This window comes from Rhinopithecus roxellana, chromosome 3, assembly GCF_007565055.1.
Source record: "Rhinopithecus roxellana isolate Shanxi Qingling chromosome 3, ASM756505v1, whole genome shotgun sequence".
Taxonomy (NCBI): Eukaryota; Metazoa; Chordata; class Mammalia; order Primates; family Cercopithecidae; genus Rhinopithecus; species Rhinopithecus roxellana.
In genome coordinates, this window is record NC_044551.1 from 142380415 (window position 1) to 142401769 (window position 21355).

The following is a 21355-nucleotide window of genomic DNA, read 5'->3' on the forward strand; positions in this document are numbered from 1 at the left end:
AAAGGAGGGAGGGCGGGAGAGAGGAAGGAAGGAAACTGATAATTTTAGGTATTTTATAGAAATGTTTTCACACTCCTCTTGCTGTTTCAAAGTATAAATATTTTTAATGTAACAGAAGGAAGAATATCTACTATGTAACTAGTAGATACTAGTTGAATATTTATTCTAATTTAGAATACTTTTTTTAACTTTTATTTTAGGTTCAGGGATACATGTAAAAGTTTGTGATATAGGTACTCGTGTCGTGGGGGTTAGTTATACAGATTATTTCATCATCCAGATATTAATCCTAGTACCTAATTGTTATTTTTCTGCTCTTTTCCCTCTTCCCAACCTCCACCCTCAACTAGACCCCATTGTCTAATGTTTCCTTCTTATAGATCATGAGTTCTCATCATTTAGCTCCTACTTATAAGTGAGAACACATAGTATTTGGTTTTCTTTTCCTGTGTTAATTTGCTAAGGATAATGGCCTCCAGCTCCATCCATATTCCCACAGAAGACATGATCTTTATTCCATGGTGTATATGTATCCCATTTTCTTTATTTAATCTGTCATTAATGGGCATTTAGGTTGATTTCATGTCTTTGCTATTGTCAATAGAGCTGCAGTGAACATACGTGTGCATGTATCTTTATGGCAGAATGATTTATATTCCTCTGAATATATACCCAGTACTGGGATTGCTGGGTGGAATGGTAGTTCTGCTTTAGCTCTCTGAGGAGTCATCATACTGCTTTCCACAATGTTTGAACTAACTTACACTCCCGCCAGCAGTGTATAAGTGTTCCCTTTCCTCCACAACCACATCAGCATGTGTTACTTTCTGACTTCTTAATAATAGCCATTCTGACTGTGTGAGATGGTATCTCGTTGTAGTTTTGATTTGCATTTCTGTAACGACCAGTGATATTGAGCTTTTTAACATATGTTTGTTGGCCGCATGTATGCCTTCTTTGGAAAAGTCTGTTCACATCCTTTGTCCACTTTTAAATGGGATTGTTTGTTTTTCTCTTGTAAATTTGCTTAAGTTCTTACAGATGTATAGTTTGCAAACATTTTCTCCCATTCTGTAGATTGTTTGCTCTGTTGACAGTTTATTTTTCCGTGCAGAAGCTCTTAAGTTTAAGTGGATCCCATTTGTCAAATTTTGCTTTTGTTGTGATTGCTTTTGGTGTCTTTGTCATGATACCTTTGCCCGTTTCTGTTTCCAGGATGGTATTGCCTTGATTATCTTTCAGGGTTTTTACAGTTTTTAGTTTTACATTTAAGTCTTTAATTAATCTTGAGTTGATTTTTGTATATGGCTTAAGGAAGAGATCCAGTTTCAATCTTCTGCATATCACTAGCCAGTTATCCCAGCACCACTTGTATAGGGAGTCTTTTCCCCATTGCTTGTTTTTGTCAGCTTTGTCAAAGATCAGATGGTCATAGGTGGGTGGTCTTGTTTGGGGATTTTCTATTCTCTTCCACTGGGCTATGTGCCTGTTTTTGTACCAATACTTTGCTGTTTTGGTTACTGTAGCCCTGTAGTGTAGTTTGAAGGTGGGTGATGTGATGCTTCCAGCTTTCTTGTTTTTCCTTAGGACTGCCTTGGCTATTTGGGCTCTTTTTTGGTTCCATATGAATTTTAAAATAGTTTTTTCTAGTTCTGTGAAGAACGTCACCGGTAGTTTGATAGGAATAGCATTGAATCTGTAAATTGCTTTGGGCACTAGGTCATTTTAATGATATTGATTCTTCCTATCCATAAGCATGGGAGGGATATTTTTCTATTTGTTTGTGTATTCTCTGATTTCTTTGAGCAGTGTCTTGTAATCCTTACTGTAGAAATCTTTAACCTCCCTGGTTAGTCATATTCCTAGGTATTTTATTCTTTTTGTGGCAATTTTGAATGGGATTGTGTTTCTGATTTGGCTCTTGGCTTGGCTCCTGGTGGTGTATAGGAATGCTAGTGATTTTTGTGTGTTTATTTTGTATGCTGAAACTTTGCTGAAGTTATCAGCTGAAGGAGTTTTTGAGCCAGGACTATAGGGTTTTCTAGATATAGAATGTCATCTGCAAACATAAATAATTTGACTTCCTCTCTTCCTATTTGAATTCCCTTTATTTCTTTCTCTTGCTTGATTACTGTGGCTAGGACTTCCAACACTATGTTAAATAAAAGTGGTGAGAGAGGGCATCCTTGTTTTGTGCTGGTTTTCAAAGGGAATGCTTCCAGCTTTTGCCCATTCAGTATAATGTTGGTTGTAGGTTTGTCATAGATGGTTCTTACTGTTTTGAGGTATGTTCCCTCAATACCTAGTTTATTGAGAGTTTTTAACATGAGGCGATGTGGAAATTTATTGAAAGGCTTTTCTGCATCCATTGAGATAATCATGTGGGTTTTGTCTTTAGTTCTGTTTATGTGATGAATCATATTTATTGATTTGTATATGTTGAACCAACCTTGAATCGTGGGGATAAAGCCTACTTGAACATGATGGATTAGCTTTTCATGTGCTGCTAGATTCCGTTTTCAAGTATTTTGTTAGGGATTTTTGCATCAATGTTCACCAAGGATATTGGCCTGAAGTTTTTTGACATTGTTGTGTCTGTCAGGTTTTGGTATCAGGATGATGCTGGCCTCATAGAATGAACTGGGGAGGAGTCCCTCCTTATCAATTTTTTGGAATGGTACAAGCTCTTTCTTGTACATCTGGTGGAATTTCGCTGTGAATCCATCTGGCTCTGGGCTTTTTTTTTTTTTTTTTTTTTTTTTTTTGGTAGGCTGTTTATTACTGATTCAATTTCAGAGCCCGTGTTTGGTCTTTTCAGGGAATCAGTTTCTTCCAGGTTTAGTCCTAGGAGCATGCATGTTTCCAGAAATGTATCCAACTTTTCTAAGTTTTCTAGGTTGTGGGCATAGAGGTGTTCATAGTAGTTTCTGGTGGTTGTTTTTATTAATATTTCTATGGAGTCAGTGGTAACATCCTCTTTGTCATTTCTAATTATGTTTATTTGGATATTCTCTCTTTTCTTCTTTATTAGCCTGGCTAGCAGTCTATTGTATTAATTTTTTCGAAAAATCAACTCCTAGATTTGTTGATCTTTTGAGTGTTTTTCTGTGTTTCAGTTTCCTTCAGTTTAGCTCTGATTTTGATTGCTTTTGTCTTCTGCTAGCTTTGAGGTTGATTTATTCTTGCTTCCCTAATTCTTTCATTTGTGATGTTAGTCATTAATTTGAAAACTTTCTAACTTTTTGATGTGAACAATTAGTACTATGACTTTCCCTCTTAACACTGCCTTAGCTGTGTCCCAGAAATTCTGGTATGTTATGTCTTTGTTCTCATTAGTTTCAAATAACTTCATGATTTTATGCATTATTTACCCAAAAGTCATTCCAGAGCATGTTGTTTAATTTCCATGTAATTACATGGTTTTGAGCAATTTACTTTCTTTCTTTCTTTTTCTTTTCTTTTTTTTTTTTTTTTGCAGAGTTTCACTCTTGTCACCCAGGCTGGAGTGTAATGGTGCAATCTCGGCTCACTGCAATCTTTGCCTCCCAGGTTCAAGTGATTCTCCTTCCTCAGCCTCCCGAGTAGCTGGGATTGCAGGTGCATGCCACCATGCCCAGCTAATTTTTGTATTTTTAGTAGAGACAGAGTTTTATCATGTTGGCCAGGCTGGTCTCGAACTCCTGACCTCATGTAATCTGCCTGCCTCTGCCTCCCAAAGTGCCAGGATTACAGACATGAGCCACTGTGCCTGGCCAAGCAATTTTCTTAGTTTTGACTTCTTTATTTATTGCAGTATGGTCTGAGAGTGTGTTTGGTATGATTTTGGTTCTTTTGCATTTGCTGAGCATTGTTTTATGTCTAATTATTGGCTGAGTTTTAGAATGTGCCATTCGCTGATGAGAAAAAAATGTATATTCTGTTGTTTTCGGATGGACAGTTCTGTAGAGGTCTATCAGATCCATTTGGTCCAATGTTGAGTTCAGATCTTAAGTATCTTTGTTAATTTTCTGCCTTGACGATCTATCTTAATACTGTCAGTAGAATGTTGAACTGTCCCACTATTCCTGTGTTGGAGTCTTATGTCTCTTTGCAGGTCTCTAAGAATTTGCTTTATTAATCTAGGCGCTCCTATGTTGGGTGCATATATATTTAGGATAGTCAGCTCTTCTTGGTGAATTGAATACCTTATATTATGTAATGCCCTTCTTTGTTAGTTTCTGATCTTTGTTAGTTTAAAGTCTGTTTGTCTGAAATTAGGATTGCAACTCCTGCTTTTTTCTGTTTTCCATTTGCTTGGTAGATTTTCTTCCATCCCTTTATTTTGAGCCTATGGGTGTCCTTACGTGTGAGGTATCTCTCTTGAAGGCAGTATACCATTGGATCTTGCTTTTTAATCTAGTTTGCCACTCTGTGCCTTTTAAGTGAGAAATTTATCCCATTTACATTCAAGGTTTGTATTGATTTATGTGGATTTGATCCTGTCATGTTGTTAGCTGGTTGTTACCCTGACTTGTTTGTGTGGTTGCTTTATAGCGTCACTTGCCTGTATATTTAAGTGTGCTGTTGTATTAGCTAGTAGCAGTCTTCCTTTGCCATATTTAGTGCTCCTTTCAAGATCTCTTGTAAGACAGATCTGGTGGCAATGAACTCCCTAAACATTTGCATATCTAAAAAGGATCTTATTTCTTCTTCACTTAGGAAACTTAGTTTGGTGGACATAAAATTCTTGGTTGAAGTGTTTTTTTGTTTTTTTTGTTTTTTTGTTTTTTTGTTTTTTTTTTTTTTTTGAGAGACTGTTGAATATAGGCACCCCAATCTCTTCTGGCTTGCAAGGTTTCTGCTGATAGGTCTGCTGTTAGTATGATGGGCTTCCCTTTTCTAGGTGACCTGCCGTTTCTTTCTAGTTGCCTTTAACATTCTTTTTTTTCATTTCAATCTTGGAAAATCTGATGATTATGTGTCTTTAGGATGTTCTTCTTGTGTAGAAACTTGCAGGGGTTCTCTGTATTTCCTGAAGTCAACTGTGGCCTCTCTGAGCCTTTCTCAAAACTTACCAGAGAGGCCAACAGTCAACTTCAGGAAATACAGAGACCGCCTGCCAGATTCTAGGATGATATCCTGAAATCTGCTTTCCAAGTTGTTGGCTTTCTCCCCATCCCTTTCAGGAATGCCAATGATTTGTAGATTTAGTTTTTTTTACATAATCTCATATTTCTTGGAGGTTTTGTTCATTCTTCTTCACTCTTTTTTCTTTGTAAGTCCTCATAAGTCTGACTGTCTTATTTCAGAGAGCCAGTGTTCAAGTTCTGAGAATCTTCCCTCAGCTTGGTCTATTATGTGATAATACTTATGAAAAATACAGATCACTTTACTAATTTGTATGTTATCCTTGTGCAGGGGCTGTGCTAATCATTCCAATTTGTGTGTGTGTGCTACTTAAGCAAGCACAGAAATTAGATATTAAAATAGAGAATTTTTAAAAAGAATTGGAAACTACAAAAAAAATCATTCAAATGGAAATTCTAGAACTAAAAACAATGTAATGACTGAAATTAAAAACTCAATACATGAGTTTAGGAAACTTTAGAAACATCGAGGAGATGATTTGTAAACTGGAAAATAGGTCTGACAAAAATAACCAGGCTAAAATCGGAGAGAAAAATGAAACTTCCAGGAACAGGGGCTAGTGGTAGTAAAAGACATGTGAGATATGGAAATAGGCATCTCAGAAGGAGTAAACGCAAATGGGGCAGAAAAACTATTTTAGAAATAAGGTCTGTGGCTGTCCAACAAGTCACAGATTAAAGCAGCACTACAATGCCCCAACAGAATAAACACCAAAGGCCGGGCGCGGTGGCTCACGCCAGTAATCCCAGCACTTTGGGAGGCCAAGGCGGGAGGATCACAAGGTCAGGAGATAGAGACCATCCTGGCTAACAGGGTGAAACCCTGTCTCTACTAAAAATACAAAAAAGTCAGGCAACGTGGCGGGCGCCTGTAGTCTCAGCTACACAGGAGGTTGAGGCAGGAGAATGGTGTAAACCCGGAAGGCGGAGCTTGCAGTGAGCCGAGATCCCGCCACTGCACTCCAGCCTGGGTGACAGAGCGAGACTCCGTCTCAAAAAAAAAAAAAAAGAAAGAAAAGAGTAAACACCAAAAAGTAAAACACCCACACCCAGGCATGGCATAAGAAAATTGCTGGAGACCAGGTATGGTGGCTCACACCTGTAATCCCAGCATTTTGAAAAGCTGAAGCAGGCGTATCACTTGAAGTCAAGAGTTCAAGACCAGCCTGGCCAACATGGGAAAACTTCATCTCTACTAAAAATGCAAAAATTAACCAAGTGTGGTGGCGCATGCCTGTAGTCCCAGCTATTTGGGAGGCTGAGGCAGAGGCTTCAGTGAGTTGAAATCACTCCACTGCACTCCAGCCTGGGCGACAGGGTGAGACTGTCTCAACACAAAAGAAAAATGCTGGGGGAAAAAAAAGAGGGCATGTGAAAAGCTTCCAGAAACAAAAGACTAGACAAACTAGTAAGAAAATTAGCTAGTTGGAAAATTTCCTTTTCTTTCCACTTTAAAAAATGCCAAAAATCAGTGGGCTGGCTTGACTATGTTCTTGGTAACACTTATCTTCGTGGCCTGCTTTCTCTGAAAGACCAAATTCTTCAAGCCTAGAGGGATTATCAGTGTGCCTCGCTCCCTAAAGATGCTGCGCTGAGATAAATTTTAGTGGGGACTCAGTTCAGATGCTGTACAGTCTTAATTGCTAACAAGACAAAATTCTGGAAGCAGTTTGAGATGTTCGTATCCGTCTTTATCACTATCTAGTGTTATTTTAAATTATAAAACAAAAAATGATGACTGAAAAGTTTATAATTTATGTAGGATATTTGACAATGTTACATCTATTTTTAAGCTATTTTTGGCAGGCCTTGGCAACCAAAGTAAATGCCAAATTTATCACAAAGATTCATATTGTTAAAATCTCTCAGGATATCTAACTTCTCTTCCCAAACATTTATGCAGTTATACTGCTCTAATTCTGAGCCCATACACTTCTCTCAAGCAGGAATCCCTTATCATTTCATCCCTCCCACCTGAAACATGGCTCATGCTGTCATCATTAATGTAACACTTCCTTCAGGAAACCTTGTATTGTACCACTAGCTGCAATTAATCACCTCTTTCTCAGTTCTCTCTTAATATTTTATGTGTACCTCCCTTACTTCATATAGTTGTTTTTTGTTTGTTTGTTTTTGTTTGTTTGTTTTGAGTTGAAGTCTTGCTCTGTCGCCCATGGTGTAGTGCAATGGAGTGATCTTGGCTTACCATAACCTCCGCCTTCTAGGTTCAAGCAATTCTCCTGCCTCAGCCTCCCAAGCAGCTGGGACCACGACGTCTGGCTAATTTTTGTATTTTTAGTAGAGATAGGGTTTCACCATGTTGGTCAGGCTAGTCTTGATCTCCTGACCTCAGGTGATCCTCCCACCTCGGCCTCCCAAATTCCTGGATTACAAACTTGAGCCAGTGTGCCCAGCCTCATATACATTTTTGTGTGTTGAATATAATCAATTGTTGAAATGTCTTTTAGTTATTAGTTTTCTTTTAGTTATTATAGTGTCTTTGTTAATGGTTTGCTTTATCCATCTTTACATCCTTCAAAATTCTGAGCTGAAAGGTCAGATTTGAAATTATAGAGATCAAAGGACCAAATGTGTTCCAAACTACCTACTCTCAAATCCCTTGTGTAATACGATAGACAGATGTTTGTTGATCTGCCTAAACACCTGCGGTGGCAGAAAGCACTGTGTATTTCACAGGGCAATTCATTTCACTTTTAGATGACTTATTAGGAAATTCTTCCTGACATTGTGCAAAATTTGATTTTTTAACTTCCACCCACTTGGTCTAATTTTGCCTTGTGAAGCTACACGGAGTAAGTTTAATAGCTTTTCCATATTTGGACCATTTATTTCTAAATGCAAAGCATTATGATTTTTCTGTAAAATTTTGTTATTTTGGTCACATCATTCCAAATTTTGCACATGGTTCTATTCTAGCTCTCAAGTCACGTTGCAATTAGTCTAGTATTAGCTTTACCACCAATATACAGGCTTTGAGCCTTGAAACTATAAGACTAAAAGGAAAACTCTTGCTTATATTAACATCTCTTGAAAGTAAACCTCTTGACTGATAGTGTAACAGAATTAGAGAAATTAATAAGATAATGTCCTTGTCACTGGAAAGGTCTCCTTTTATTAAACTAATAGCTAGTGCATGAGAGAAATGGAAAATAAATGTTAATGCAGAGTTCAAAAACTTTATTTTGAAAATAGAAGGCATTAATCACCTGCACTATTTTACTGTGTCCTAATTTCATTTCATACGGTTACTATTTCAAATTAATTTTCAGAGAGCAAAATGAGAGGAGCTTTGTGCCATCATTCACTATCTGTATCCTTAAACTGATATATCACAGCAAAAATCGAAACCTAGCTTAGTCTGGTAGTCATTATGAATGGTAGTGCATTAGCTGCCCAAAAGTAAAACAAAATAGTTTGAAGGGAGAGTTTGAGACATAAACATTTAAAGGAAAATACCAATTTATTTTAACTGGTATAAAGCAAAATGTGACCTTAATTTATATTACTATATATTCTTGGCAAATTTTTCTCCTCCTTTGCAAAATTTTCTCCTTTCTCTATTCCTCCTTGCCTGCACCAGGATGACAGTGTCCATGGTGAGGATGAGAGGTGAACAGTATGTGACTCCTGCATAATAATATTCTAAATTTTGAATGGTGATGGATATTGCTATAAACCAGTAATTGTCACCTCAAACTGATGCGTGGGTAAAGGGTCCTTCAAGCATGACACATTGGCAATAATTGGAATTCCATGCTTTTCTCTTAAAAAAAAAAAAAAGTCTTTATTTGTATGCAGTATCAGAGTAGATACGTGTAATTTTTGTTGTGGTGGAGGTGGTTTTTTTTTTTTTTTTTTTTTTTTTTTTTTTCTGAGACCGAGTCTCACCCTGTCACCCAGGCTGGAGTACAGTGGCACAGTCTTGACTCACTACAACCTCCACCTCCCGGGTTAAAGCAGTTATCTTGCCTCAGCCTCCCGAGTAGCTGGGACTATAGGCATGAGCCACCATACCCAGTTAATTTTTGTATTTTTAATAGAGACGGGTTTTCACCATGTTGGCCAGGATAGTCTTGATCTCTTGACCTCATGATCTGCCCACCTCGGCCTCCCACAGTGCTAGGATTACAGGTGTAAAGGTGTAGTTTTTAAATAAAACAATTGTTTCAGTTTACCAGCAGGAAGCATTTCCGTACTCTGCTCTCAATGTTAAAGTAGAAGTGTAGCTTGCTTCATGCTCCTATTATTATCAATAGTGTAATTGGTTGTTAAGCTTATTATCAGAAACTATGTAGCAGGATTGATTTAATATTCGATATATCAGAAATCAGATATTTCTTTGTATACACATTTCATTTATGTAGCAGAATGTTCCCATGAATCACAAATCTGAATTTTTGGCATATTGGTGAAGAGGACAGGAAAGTTAGATTTGAATGGGTGGTAAAACATTTTTTATCATCTGGGCTGTGACACACAATTGGAAAAACATGTAAGCATACATAAAATGCTTTACAGTATATTGACTGTGGAGTTTAGATCTTAACATAATTATATTCATGCTCTGGGGAACATTTACACCTTTTGATTAACGATCTCTCAGTAGCAGAGCAGTTTTCTAACTAGCCCGCAGGATTTCTGCTAGAAGTAAAACAGTGGCATCCTGGGTCTTGGTGATTTACAATCTGAACTGTACACTTCTTTCTTAAGGACACCTTTGCTGGAAGGCATCATTCAGAGCAAGCAGCCACTACGTACATTGCCCTAATAAAGCAGAGTCACTGTATAGTTTTAACAAACATTTTGGACAGATTTGAGAAAAATAGTCTCCTTCAACAGTTATTTGATGGTAAAGTATACTGCATTTAATATTTTATGTTTGGCTCTTTACATTCTCAAAGCCTCTTTATTTAATGTACTCTTTGAATGACAAAGCTCACTTTTTACTGCCTTAGCACTTTTTTTCATCAATGGTTAATAATTTATACACAACAGTGAATTTGATGTTTCATATCTTATATACTAAATGGGAATTAAAAACATATTTAATACGTTTTTTAAAAATTTAAAATAGTATATTCTCTGCTAAAAATATTATATTTCTACTTAATTGAAAAATGCTGCTCCTTAAATAGAATTGAGTATCATGTATAAGATATTGTATTAGAAAAATTTTGGAGAAACCTTTTATATCCATGCTGATGAAGTTCAAATTCATTTCACTTATTTTAGAGATTGTACTGTGGAGTCAAGTAGACCTGAATTTAAATTCTAATTAAGATTTTTACTGTGTATCAGTTCTGTACCTTGTGCAAATTACTTAAGTCTTGACTTTTATTATGCATTATAAAATAGAATTTTTGATAATATTTGCCTCATAGTGTTTGTAGTCAAGATACTATATATGTAAAACCAAGATAATAGATGTAAAGCACCATAGAAAGTAATGAACAATGGGTAGCTATTTATATTATTTTCATAAACTACTACTAGGGGAACTATAGGTGGATTTCGTATAATAATAATGGCAGAAGAATTCATTAAAGAAAACACTGATAGATTTAGTTCCATAAATGTTCATTAATTCTAGACATAAAAACTATAAATCAAAATAAAGGGAAATTTTTTAAACATATGCCACAGAAAAAGAAGCAGTATCTTTAATATGCAAAGAGTTTTTAAAAATCAATAGCAGATTTTTGACAGGAGTACCAAGAAAATTCAGTGAGGAAAGTATACTGCTTACAAAGCAGAAAAAGAAAAGAAACAAATAACATACAATGGAGTTCCAGTATGTCTGGCAGCAGACTTCTCAGTGGAAACCTGAGATGCTGGGATAAGTAGGTAGCCACAGACATAGAATGAAGTTGGACCCTACCTCACATCATAAACAAAAATTCATTCGAAATAGATTGAAGACTAAATATAAAAACTAAAACAATAAAACTTTTGAAGACAACATAGGTGTAAATATTAATGACCTTTGATTAAGCAGGGGTTTCCTAGATATGATGCCAAAAGCCAAGCAACCAAAGTTATATTAATAAATGAGGCTTCATTAGTACTTCAAAGGACAATATCAAGAAAATAAAAAGACATCCCAAAAGATTGGGAGAAAAATATTTGCAAATCACATGCTAATATGTACCCAGAATATATAAAACATTCTAATTCAACAATTAAAAAATAAACAGCCCAATTGAAAAATGGACAAAAGATCAGAATAGATATTTCTCCCAAAGAGATGTGCAAATGGCCAATTACCACATCAAAAGACAGTCACCATCATTAGTCATTAGGGAAATACTAATCATACCTCAAATAAAATATCACTTCATACACACTGGGATGGCTGTAATGAAAAAGGCACACAATAATACGTGTCAGTGAGGATATGGAGAGTGGAGAAGTTGGAACCTTCATGCAGGGTTGCAGGAACATAAAATAGTGCAGTGATTTGGAAAACAGTTTGGCAGTTTCTCAAAGAGTTCAACATATAGTTACCATATTCCATTGCTAGGTAGATAATGCCCAGAATTAAAAAGTGTGTTCATACAAAAACTTGTGCATGGATATTAATAGCAGCATTATTCATTAAAGCCCAAAAGTGGAAATAACCCAATTGTCCATCAACTGATGAATGGATAAATAAAATGTGGTACCTATATAGACGGAATGGAAGAGTATTCACTCATAAAAAGAATGAAGTACTGATACTTGCTACAGAATGAACATTGAAAACATTATGCTAAGTGAAAGAAGCCAGGTATAAAAGGACCACAAATTATATGATTCAATTTACATCAATCAATACATCTGTCTCTATGAATTTGCCTATTCTAGATGATTTGTTGGATCATCTAGAATAGATTCATTGAATCATCTAGAATATTCATTGAATCATTAAATTTGTTTAAATCATTAAATTCATTGAATCATCTAGAATAGGCATCCATAGAGACAGAAAGTAGACTATTGGTTGCCAGGAGTCCTGCTGGGGGAGGGAATAGGCAATAACAGCTCAGGGGTAAACAGTTTATTTTAGGGGTGATAGAAATGTTCTGGAAACAGGTAGTGGTAATGGTTGCACAACTTGAGGAATGTACTAAAAAACCACTGCATTGTATGCTTAAAGAGTGCATTTTATGGCATAGAAATTACATTAGTTTTTTAATGTTTCCATCTGAAAAATATATATATAATGAATTACATTGATTTTCTAATGTAAAGAAAACCTTAAATTTCTGGGATAAATTTCATTTTGTATTAATCTATTTTATATCTTTTTGGATTAGATTTGCTAAAATTTTGTTAAAACCTTTACCTTTATGTTTGTGAAGGGTAATTGATCCATAATTTACTTTTCTTGAAATGTTTTTGTCTGATTTTGGTATTGAAATAATGCTAACCTCATAGAATAAATTGGGAAATAGTCCCTCCTCTTCAATTTAATCTAAGAGTTTGTGTAAAGTTGATATTATTTCTTCTTTAAATGTTTGGCGAAATTCCCTGGTGAAGTCACTCAGGCCTGGAATTGGTTTTGGTTATTTGTTTGTTCACTTTTGTTGTTATTCACGGGAATTTTTAAACTAAAAATTTGATTTTTTAAAAATAGATATAGGGCATTCGGGCTATTTTTTTTCTTGTGTGAGTGTCGGCAATTTTTATCTTTCAAAGAATTTCGCTATTCCATTTAATTCACTGAATTTATTAAAATTAAGTTTCATAATATTTTCTTATTGTTTATTTCTATAGAATTGATAGGGATATTACCTCTTTCATTCATTATATTGATAATTCATGTCTTTTATATTTTATCAGATTAGCTTGTATAAAGGTTTATTAATTATATTGATCTTTTCAAAGAACCATCTTTTGTTTTTTACTTATTTTACTCTGATATTATTTTTTTCTTCTGTTTACACTGGGTTTCATATCCTCTTCTTTTTCTAGTTTCTTAATGTGGAATCTGAAGTCATTGATTTGGAACTTTTCTTCTCTAATATGTGTTTAGGGGATACTTTTTAAACTAAGCACTGCTTCACTGCATCCCAGAGATTTTGATATGCTATGTTTTAATTTTTATTCAGTTTAAAATAATTTTAAAAGCCCTTTTGATTTTTTCATTGACCCTTGAGTTACTTAAAATTTTGTGCTTTAGTTTCCAAATAGATAGAAGTATTCCACATATCTTTTTGTTATTGATTTCTACCTTAATTCTATACTTAGAGAATGTATTTTCCCTCATGTAAATACTTTTGCATTTATTGAAAATCGTCTTACGATCCAGAATATAGTTTATCTTGGTAAGTGGCTGGTATACATTTGAAAAGAATGTGTATTTGCTCTTGTTGAGTAGAATGTTCTATAAATATCAATTAGGTGAGGTTGGTTTACAGTATTCAAGTCTTCTATATATTTTCTGATTTTTCTGTCTACTTATTTCATCAATTGTTGATAAAGGGATGTTCTCATCCTTCACAATTCTATCTCATTTTGCTTCAGGTATTTTGAACCTTTGTTATTAGAAGCACGTATTTTTCATGTTGTAATATTCTCCTGATGATTGGACACTTTATCATTAAGAAATTGCTCTCTTTTCCCCTGCTGATATTTCTTATTCTGAAATCTATTTTGTCTGATTTTAATATAGTGTCTCTGTCTCCCTTTTGGTTAGTGTTAGCATATCATGTATTTTCCCATCCTTTTACTTGTCGTATATTCTTGTCTTTTTTATTTAGATAGAGTATCTTAAAAAAATATATAGTGGTTCTTTTAAATCCAATCTGACAATCTCTGCCTTTCAATGGAGGTTTTTGGATGGTTTACACTTAATTAAAATATTGATATGCTTGGCTCTGAATCTACTATCTTGCTAATTTTTCTATTCGCCTCTTCTGTTCTTCATTATCTTCCCTCGTTTTTTTCTATCTTCTTTTGAAATAATTTGAATATTTTCCAAAAATTCCATTCTGTCTCCTTTGTTGGCTTATTAGCTATGAGTCATTGTTTAAATTTTTACTGATTGCTTTAGGTTTTATAGTATATACCTTAACTTTTTACAGTCTACTTTCAGGTGATATTTTACTGCAGTAGTCCTGCTCACATATCTGCAATTTTACTTTCTTTGGCTTCAGTTACCAGCAGTCAATGACAGTCAGAAAAGAGGTGAGTATAGTACAACAAAATATTTTGAGAGAGAGAGGCCATACTCATATAACTTTTATCACAGTATATTGTTATAATTGCTCTATTTTATTATTGTTAATTTCTTACTGTGCCTAATTTATAAATTAAATTTTATCATAGGTATGTATGTAGAGGAAAAAACATACTATATGTAAGATTTAGTACTATCCACAGTTTCAAACCTCTGCAGGGTGTCTTAGAATGTATCCCTTGAAGATAAGGGGGACAACTATACTTCATATAAAGTATTAATATAAGAATCTTACAATGATGTATTTCTATATCCCCTAGACATGGTCTTTGCACAAGTATTGTCATGCATTTGTCATGCATTTTGCTTCTAAATATAAAACCCCACCATACATTCATATCATTTTTACCTTAACATGCCAATTATCTTTGAAAAACATTTACATAATGAGAAAAATATGCTTACTTATAGTTAGTCAGTGCTCTTCATTCTTTGCATAAATCCAGATTACCAACTGTTATCATTTTTCTTCTGCATGAAGAAGTTTCTTAAATATTTATTGCTATGTAGGCTATTGATGAATTATTTTAGATTTGTATGTCTAACAAAGTCTTTATTTGCCTTTGTCTGTGAGAGATATTTCTGCAGGATAAAGAATTCTAGGTGGACAATTTTCTTTCAGTGCTTTAAAGATCTTATTCCACAGTCTTCTTTCTTGCTTTGTCTCAGATAACAAACCAGCCTTCATCTTTACCTTTATTCTTCTGAGAGTAACGGGTCTTTTTCTTCCTTTCTTTCAGATTTTCTCTTTACCACTGGTTTTAAGCAATTTCATTATTGAGGGTTTTGGTTTAATTTTCTTCATGTTTCTTGTGCTAGAATATTTGCTGAGCTTCTTGGGTCTATAAGTTTATAGTTTTTATCAAATTAAAAATTTTTCAGTCATTACTTCTTCAAATTTTTTTCTGCCCCTTCTCTCTTTTGGAGACTCCAATTACATATTATTTTGGCCACTTAAGTTGTCCCACAGTTTAGAGATGCTCTTTTCCTTTTTACTTTTCAGTCATTTTTCCTCTCTCTGCTTCATTTTGGACAGTTTTGATTATTACAACATCTTCAACTTCACTCTTTTATTCTGAATTGTTTAACCTGCTATTAATCCCATTCAATTTTTTTTTCTCTTAGACAATGTCATTTTCATCTCTAAATGTTTTATATAGGCTGGTTGTAAATGTCTTTTACATGCCTCTATGTAACATATTCAATAATTCTTCTAGCTTCTTGAACATTTGAAATATAAATATAATAGCATTTTAATGTTCTTATCTACTATTTCTATTGTGTGTATCTGCTATCATTTTTATGATTTCTGGGTCTGTCCATTGACTAAGTTTTCTTCTTCTTCTTCTTCTCCTTCTTCTTCTTCTTCTTCTTCTTCTTCTTCTTCTTCTTCTTCTTCTTCTTCTTCTTCTTCTTCTTCTTCTTCTTCTTCTTCTTCATATTATTATTATTACTACTGGTATGTCCTGCTTCTTTGCAAGCCCAGTAGCTTTCTGTTGGATTCCATATGTTTTAAATTTTACTTGTTTAAGGCTGGATACTTCCTATCCCTACAAATACTACTATACATTGTTCAGAGATATGGTTAAGGTACTTAGAAACAGTTTGATTCTTTCAGGTCACTCTTTTAAACTTTGTTAGGTGGCCCTAGAGCTGTCATAAGTTTAGTATTACTTTTCCCTCCACTGTTGAGTAAAGATTCTTCTTAAGATTTTAAACCTTCTCCAAGAATTACGGGGCTTTTTAGACTGCCTGTTGGAAACAGGTGTTATTGCCAGTGCTGGGTGAAGACTAATCCTTTAGGATCATTTTTTCCTTAGACTTAGGATAGATTTCTCACACATATGCACTGGTCAGTCCTCAACTGAATATTCTAGGAGAAAACTCTAAATATCCCAAGTTAAGTCTGCATCACTCTCTCCTTTCCTCTCATCTCTATTATTGTGGCTTGCAACCTCTAGGAACCGTCAGTTTTCAGAACTCTTGGCTCTCATCGCCTCAACTCAAGTTTTTGAACAGGCTCTAGGTAGGTTCCTTCTTCCTGTACTGTATGAAAACTTTCTTTAGGCAATAAATTGGGACAATTATATGACGCACCTCATTTGTTTTCTATTAATCAGAAGTTACTGTTCTTTGCCTGATGTCTAATATCTTGAGTGTCTTTTTTCCCCTGTATTTTGTCCATTATCTTTTTAGTTGTTTAAGAAAGAAGGGTAAATACTGTGCCTCTTATTTCATCTGGATCAGAAACAGAAGTCCTGGGTGGTTTTATTTTCATAGTTTTACTTTTCTTCATTTTTCTAGTTTCTCTAAAATAATACATGCATACATATAAAACTTAATAATTAAAATATGTGACTTATTTTAATAAAATACTCAGAATAGTATTAAAGGACTAGATTTGGTAATTGATCATAATGATATGCCTGAATATACAATAGTTATATAAATAGTTTTCAATGTCATTAACAATATTGAAATTACGTCAGATATTTTTTTCCCTAAGGAAGAGAACATCGGGGGTGCGCGGATTCATAAATTAGCAGATAAAAATGGAAAGGCCTTATTTGAAAAGAAAAATATGTGACTTTTAAAATATATAAACCCATTTAATAAACCATAGCATGTTACAATGAAATCTGTGAAAATAGCATTAACATATCTCCACATATAAATTACCCCGAATCTTACTTATTCTAGATTCCAACATATTTCTCAAAGAATTGTTCATAAAACCTTTTCGTTCCCATTTACAGATGTTTCTCCCATGACCAAACAGCTAATTCTGTGGTTTAAATGCTCCACTTCAAATAACGTCTTACACTTTCCCCAGTCTCAGAAGTCCATTATACTACTAAAAAACCTGTTTCCACATCTGTAACTTTGGCTTTTATCATCGCCTTGGGTGGCTCGTTTTTCCTGGAATTTTCAAAGCCCAGATTATAAAACAATCTTTCTGAAAAAGGTATCTGAAATTAACTATTTTTTGCTTTGGTTGTTTGAAGGGGGGAAACAGTCTAGGGTATTTTCAGAATTTAACATTGCCGTTTGCATTATATCCAGCACAAATAGATATGACAGAGGAGTACTGATGCCAGGAATGTGTCCCACGTAGCCTTCCTATTTAAGTAAACTGAAGATTGCCTCCTCAATTAGTTGTAATTTCTGGGTGGTCTTCTAGAAAACAGCTCTTTGAAGAAAGCAGTGCACTAATAATACTGTAAATGTAAAATAACATTAGTTCTTTAGCTTTGAAGCTAAGAAAGAATGAATAGCAATTAGATATTTTGTTTGTTCATATACAGTTTCCTATCTCTGACCTTTCAGAAGGAAAAATTCTATATAAATCCAACAAAAAAATTAAGTTTATATATTCGGGCTTAGAATTAGCCAGTAATTTGGGTCATGTGTGTAAACTATCTGATTTGTTTACTTTTATAGTTACATGCACACACACACACAACCTTCATAGTAAAATAACTGTATAATAAATTTTAAATATCTGGGGATATGTAATAAATAAAAAAACTCTCTCTTTCTGCGAAAATTGGCCATTATTTAACCTATTCTGCACATTTGATTTCACTTTCAAGTCTAAAATCACCCCGCATGTGCCCTTGATATTATCACTCCACTGCAGCCTGCCTTAGGTAAAACAATAAAGTTGTTGAAGTTGATTTTGTGGGCACTCTAATTCCCTTCCAGAGACTTGTATTCCCTTGTATTCTTCTTGTCTGGGGAGTGAAAAAAAATTGTAGTTCAATTATAAGGCCTTTTATTAATGAAAATGTTCATTTAGGTAGCTACCTATGTGTCCAGGGAAACATAGGACAAACCAGTAATATTAGTAATCTTCCTTATGCAAATGCCCATAACTTTGATTTTCATTAATATAAGAGCTATGTGTATGTAGCCATTTGACAAAGAGGACAGTCATTATTTAGGTGCTAAGCATATTCAACTTTGGTCTTAGCTAAATCCACTGATCCATAACCCTCCTCGCCCTACTATTCCGAACAGGAAGAATAGTCAAAATAATTTTATGAAAAATGGAAATTTCCTACAAACAGGAGCTTAATATTTGGGATTGGTTGGTCAATGAACTGAGTAAATTTAAATAAGGTAGACCATGTGCCTATTGTCGGCTTTGTGAATCCTCCAGGCAAGTTCATTCTAAATGGAATTTTGCCTATGCAAATACAATGCATGTACTACAAATTGTACTTAAGCCTCAACACCGAGCATTGAATTTAAGTTCCCATGGTTCTGCTCAGCCTCATCAAATATGGACCAAATGGGCCTTGTTGGCAAATGAATATTGACATGGTCTTCAGTTTAGTTTTCTTTGTTTATGGCTTTATTAGAGGAATTTTTAGTAGCTCTTTCTCACTGTACATAGCAGGGGGTGATAGAAGAGTTCTTTTTCTGTCCACCGTTGCCCTGAATGCATCGTTTTCTAGAGTTATTGTGTCTTCTCTCTTCAGTCTCTATTAATGTCTTCCATTTAAATAAGCTTTCCTCAAATACCCATTCTCCTAAGTAAAAAAAAAAAAAAAAAGAATCAAAAGCTGCATTTGGCAAATACTAGCGCAGGAAATTTTCCAAAATTGTGAATGCCCACAAAAGAGGTCAACATCCATTTGCTTTTCATGTGCATTTAATTATTGGAAAGAATTTGATTTGGCAATTACGCTAGTGTTTTGAAGCAACTTCATTTTACGATTGAGAATGAGGACTTCTTAAAGTGGGGACTATGCCAGTCAGCTCATGCCAGATCTATTGTGGGTATTGAAAAGTTTAACATGTGAAGAGAACTAAATAGAGAATGGCAGGAGCTCTGCTGCTACATCGGGATATGTGGAGCCTGGTGCCTCATGAGAGGTAGCCAAAGTGGATGGTGTCTCGGTGATCACTGGGATGTCTCCTTGGACAAAATAGTTCCCCTATGACTAAAATGTACACTACAGAAAATAAACCTTTAAGTCAAAGGTATTAGTGGAGAAGCAAGAGAGTATCAGAAGACTAAAGGCAAAGAAAATGATGGTTTCAATGGGAGATGGTCAGGAAGGAGCTAACACTTCGGTCTGACAAGAAATCCTGGAAGTGTATGCACGAGTAGCTAGAAAGTCCTCGATATCAGAGTGTTCTAAAAAGAGAAAAGACAGAGATTGAGACAAAGGAAGCAATGGGCAGATGTGAAAGCAAATTTACCTCATCACAGTTGGCCTATTTTGTGTCATAGAAATTCTTGTCTATCCAATGCCTTGTATCTTAAGAAAACCAAGAGAGTAAAAACAGCCTTTTGATGTTTCAGTACACGAACAATAACTCAGAACGTTCTATATAAATGCATTTCTAGTATTTAAATATTTTAACACCAAAGAGCAAAAATCAAAGGGATATTCCATCTTCCTGATACTCTCATTTTCCCCCCAATATATAAATGAAGGAATAGAATATGTCAAAATATTACAATTAACAGATATAACTTGCAAAATAGTTATGAAGAAATTTTTTCAGCATATGTTTTGGAGATACAAGGATTAATAATACAATGTGGACATTGCTCTCATCAAGTAGGTTGCATTCTAATTAGCAAAGTTGAGTATCTAATCACATTAGTGTGACACCAAATGCTGAGATTGAGATTTAAAGTGGTATTCCTTGTTTAGATGCTATAATAGTGAGAAATATTTGAGGACACAGATTGCATTTTATGTACTTGCTCCTAAAACATTGTCGAATGAATGTTTTGAATATGATGCCAGCAAGTAGCTATTTATATTGTTTATGCGTACGCCTAAACAGAAATTTATTCTCTTGCTGATTTTGAAAAGACCTTCCTAAACTATCACTAGAAAATGCAAATTGTGGTCAAGAGGTTCCTAACTGAAGACTGCTTTACTCTCCTCCATGAAAGGAATGGCAGATGTGTCCTTAGGCCATTCACTGCATGCTGAGAGAAAATTTGCCATTTTTTGCAGTTTTTAGAAATTGATTTTGACTACACCAGCACTGAAATTAAATGAATCGTTTTCTTTTCCTTATTTCCTGTGGGTTTTGGGGAGGGGTTTGCTTTATAAATACCACTTGCTCTTCCTTATACCAGTTTTGTTTTACATATTTGTAATTTTTGAGGTCATTTCCTTTTGTTCTATATTCCAAAATACCTGTCACCTTCACTTTCAAACAGTCAGTTCCACCTATTAACTGCTGTTATTGTTGTTTATTTTTAGCAATGGCATTTTTACAGAATGAAAATTCTTCCCATGAAATTCAGGAATGAAAAAACAACACACCCTTCCAGATGTGGAGGAAATAAACCTCATCCTGCTCTTGAACTCCCTGAAATTTAAGTGATCTTCTTTTGTTTTCTGTCACTTTGCACCCCACCTGCTGTACTGTCTACTCCCACCCATTGGCCCAGCAGTGCAGATTTAGAGCACTTCCCTAAATTCACTTGCTGTCTCCAAAATGGCAGGTGGATGGCAGGTGCTGGGGGCTGGACAGTGAAGGGGATGAGGCATGTGTGTGTGTGTGTGTGCACTGAATTTGATGTATAACATTTTTAGTCAGCATTAGCAGAATGAAGAGGTGGCATGGTTGTCTCTGAATTAGTTCATCACTAGAACGTACTATCTGAAAACTAGCAACATTGATCCTTCTTACTTTATTGTTGCTATTCCTATTGCCAACTAAGATAATGAACATATGTGGATTTCACTATTTTTGTCTCTCAGCCAAGGCAAAGGAAGTTTCCATAAGGCTGGCAAGAAAGGACAAGCAGAATTCAGAAAGCCTCACTAGAACTGATTCTATTTGACAGGCTGGTCTTGTTCCCTCTTCTAACTTTTCACCTCTAGCAACAGCTGTTCGTTGTTTTACCTGTCATAATTTTCTCTTTTTAAGACAGGTAGGCTAATTATGCCAGGAGTGGATCAAAGGGGACAATCCTTAAGCAAATTTTAAATTAGCACGTAGGAGGAAA

The 21355-nt window shown here is 34.9% G+C and overlaps 1 protein-coding gene and 1 pseudogene across 1 annotated transcript in view; one reads left to right on the forward strand and one right to left on the reverse strand.

The window, feature by feature from the left end:
* Positions 1-21355, forward strand: part of HAPLN1 (hyaluronan and proteoglycan link protein 1) — an 80861-nt gene that overhangs the window by 12853 nt on the left and 46653 nt on the right. The gene's annotated exons all lie outside the window — the stretch shown is intronic.
* Positions 5353-5448, reverse strand: LOC115896648 (annotated as a pseudogene).